Source organism: Eptesicus fuscus, chromosome 14 (genome assembly GCF_027574615.1).
Source record: "Eptesicus fuscus isolate TK198812 chromosome 14, DD_ASM_mEF_20220401, whole genome shotgun sequence".
NCBI classification, from domain to species: Eukaryota; Metazoa; Chordata; class Mammalia; order Chiroptera; family Vespertilionidae; genus Eptesicus; species Eptesicus fuscus.
This window is the reverse complement of record NC_072486.1, coordinates 66,319,391-66,323,207: the sequence shown is the minus strand read 5'-3', so window position 1 is coordinate 66,323,207 and position 3,817 is coordinate 66,319,391. Positions and strand designations below refer to the sequence as shown.

General features: G+C 38.4%; 1 non-coding gene across 1 annotated transcript; it reads left to right on the top strand.

Moving 5' to 3' along the window:
* Positions 1 to 371: 371 nt before the first annotated feature.
* On the top strand, positions 372 to 478 carry LOC114227256 (U6 spliceosomal RNA). Its single transcript, XR_003613311.1, has one exon. It is a non-coding gene; the product is annotated as a U6 spliceosomal RNA (small nuclear RNA).
* The last annotated feature ends 3,339 nt before the right edge of the window (positions 479 to 3,817 follow it).

Sequence of the window (3,817 nt, the reverse complement as noted above, 5' to 3'; positions counted from 1 at the left end):
TAAGCAAGACAATGCATGTACATTACTTAACATAGTGCCTGGCAAATAGTAAGAAAAGTAATCTGGGTTTTAGTCTTTTTTTTTTTTTTTTGGTTGTTTTATTTTCCACCCGATAAATTAGGAAAATACAGCAATGATCATTTTGGATCTGATAATCTATCCCTATTCCCACCCCTGAGTGTAGAATAGAAGGTATTTTATGGGAAAACATCATAGCCACCCCCCTATCAATATCTTGATATGGAGGATTATGGAATTGATCTTTATTTGTTAATAATAATCAAATGGTTCCTGCTTACCTTCTAGGGTCACTGTTTCTGTGCTTTTTAAATTCTTTATGTACATAAATATTTTCTTTAAAATGTGTATTAGTGCTCTCTTTGGCAGCATATATACTAAAATTAGAACAATACAGAAAATATTAGCATGACACTTGCTCAACAATGACATGGAAATTCATAAAACAGTCCACAGTTTTATGAAAAGAATTGTGGATATGGATGGTGGTGATGGTTGTGTAATATGAATGTACTTAATACCACCAACCTGTTCATTTGAAAATGGCTAACATGGTAAATATTAATGTTATATGTATTTTTAATAGCATGCAAAAATTAGGGGGAAATTATATTAATACTGCTCCATTAAGACGACCCTTAGTTCTTACAATGCTGGTCCTTTGTCAACAACTTTATATATTCCAATAATCATAGAATAGCTAAATTGCTAGGCCATTGTTATTCAGCAAAGCAGAGACAAACACAGCATTAAAATTCTGAATATTGCAATCTGAAGAGACTGACTAGACCGAGCTGGTTTTTGTTTATGCAGTTATGCTTACTACATAACAGCCTAGAAAAATAACTGTTTCTATAATTACCTGTTATCACTGAATTTTCCACTATTGTATTTTTTTATACTTATAGAGAGACAAGAGGGAATGGAGACAATAATCAAAGTATAATTACATATCAGGTTTATGCCCAAATAGCAATTTAAAACATTTTAAATGGTTTTGTGTTATTTATTTTTTCTGCATAGAATTCACTAGAAAGATTTTCTAGGGACAAGAATGACCAGTTTAAATAACTTGTGTATGAACATGAAACAAGAAAATAACTAACTCCAAGTGAGTATTCTCGAGCCCTACTGCAGTTCCCATTCTTCTATTTCATCAATGTTTTCCTTTTTATTTATTTATTTATTTTTTTGTCATTTTTAGGTCATTTTTATTGTGATAAAATTACATAAAATGTACCATTTTTAAGCATACAGTTCTGTGGCATTAGTTACATTCACATTGTTATGCAACCATTACCACCATTTCTAGAACTTTTTTACCTTTAAAGGGAAATGAAATCTGAAGATAATGGCCTCTTGTTTTAAATATCAAATTGATCTCTACTTACATATACATCCTTAAATTCCACCTCCCTCCTTACAATAGATAAATTGTTTCTGGTTCTACCCCAGTCCCAAGGCCCATACCAATTTGTAATTACCAAATTGTTCTTCTGTTTTATGAATAAAACTAGTTAGGTGCCAGAGGGGAGGGGAGTTGGGGACTGGATGAAAAAGGTGAAGGGATTAAGAAGTACAAATTGGTAGTTACAAAATAGTCATGGTGATGTAAGTACAGCAAAGGAAATGTAGTCAACAATATTGTAATGATTATACAGTGAGTGGCCAGATTATTATGATCTCTGAACGCATAATAATCTGGCCACTCAGTATATACATATCAGAGGACTGGTGCATGACTTCGTGCATGGGTGGGGTCCGGCCAGCCTGGCCAGGGGGAGGGGACATGGGCGGTTGGCTGGCCTGCCTGCTGGTCCAACTCCTGGTCGAGGGGACAATTTGCATATTAGCCTTTTATTATATAGGACATACACTGAGTGGCCAGATTATTATGCGTTCAGAGATCATAATAATCTGGCCACTCAGTGTATAGGTGTCAGAGGGGTATGGGAAATACTGGGGAGAACACTTTGTAAAGTATTCTTTAACCCCTATGCTATCCATCTGAGACTAATGCAAAATCATGTTGAATGTAAACTGTAAAATAAAATAAAAGATAAAGGAATTGAAATAGTTATTTTGACTTCCTTGCCTCCTATTATTACTCAGCCCACTTCAGTTCATTTCCAAGCACCTCCAGCTTGCCCTGCCCGGTGTCACTAATCAAACTTCATCTTGCTCAACCTGCCAGTCATATGTCACATGTTTATCACTACCTTATTGACATGATTTTGTTTTTGACATCTGCCATCTTAATTTCCCTGCTTCTTCGGCAGCCTCTCCTTCCGGGTCTCCTTTGCCCCTTTTCCTCTTCCTAACCTCTAAGTGCTAACGTGCCCCAAGCCTCAGGCCAGGGCTTCATTTTCTCCTCTACCAATACTCCCATGTGGCCTCATCTAGTCCTGCATACAAATGCCACCTCTCTGCTAATGACTCTCCAATGAATCTACCAGCCTGACCTCCCGCTGAACCCCAGGCTCCTATACCCGGCAACTAACTCGACATTTCCACGTGGATGTCTGCCCAAAGCAGCACCTTAATCACCCCTCCAGAACCTGCTCCTTCCAGTCTTCCCTATCTGACTCAGTGGCTAAGTCCCAAACTCCAGAAGTTATTTTTTTTTTCTCCCTCCACCTCCCCTACAATAAACCTATCAGCAAGTCTTCTCAACTAATATACATCAAAACATTTCCCAAATCTAGTCACTTTTGCTGCTTCCCCTACTACCATCCTTATATGTTATCATTATTTCTTATGTAACTCAACTGGTGCACCAGCCTTCCCACAAGTCAACTTACTTCCATCTCTGCCTTCTCATTTAATTCTCCATGAGCAGCCAGACACAGTTTTAAAAAACTAAGTCAGGTGATGTCACACCTCTACTCAAAAGCTCCCAGGATCTAGGCATCACATGCAGAATAACATTCAAACACCTGTGGATGAAAAAAGGCCACATGCTAACCTGACTAGCTCAGGGAAGGCCTGAGTGGCGGTTTTGCAAACTCAAAGACCTAAAGTAACCACAAAGGATGATCTGAAATTAAAACTTTAACTAAAGGCAGTTTATAGTGGGTAGTCATGTCCTAGACCAGTATCTTCCCTGATAAAGGTCAATCTTTACCTTAACTGAGCCTATTGTCTTTTTTTTTTTTAATATATTTTATTGATTTTTTTTATAGAGAGGAAGGGAGAGGGATAGAGAGCTAGAAACATCAATCAGCTGCCCCCTGCACAACTCCTACTGGGGATGTGCCCGCAACCAAGGTACATGCCTCTTACCAGAATCGAACCTGGGACCCTTCAGTCCACAGGCAGATGCTCTATCCAAGGAGCCAAACCAGATAGGGCGAGCCTATTGTCTTTTTACATCTAAGATTAACATCCTTGTGAAATGTCAGGGTAACTTGTAACTTCCCTTTTTCCAGACCCCTCAGGGCACAACCAAATGTGCCTGGATGCCAGGACAGAGACCATAAATTCTTTCATTGTTATCATGTAAATTCTTTCATTGCTGTTGTTATCATGTTAATTGACTGTTAACTATCCTGCACCCACCTGGGTAAAAGAAGTATGTGTCTATCATTTTACTTTTTATCCAATCCCACAGTCCTCCCCCACCCCCTTGGCTTTCTCCCACCTCCCTAATCTATTACCAGTGGATTTCATGTAACCCACTTATGTCTCCTTCTTTGATTGTAATGCATAAAACAGGGTGAAGAACTGCCATTCTCTGGAGCATTATCCCAATCAGTTTGAGATTCTACTTCCTGGAAATTGTCCACAGTTTAGATCAAAT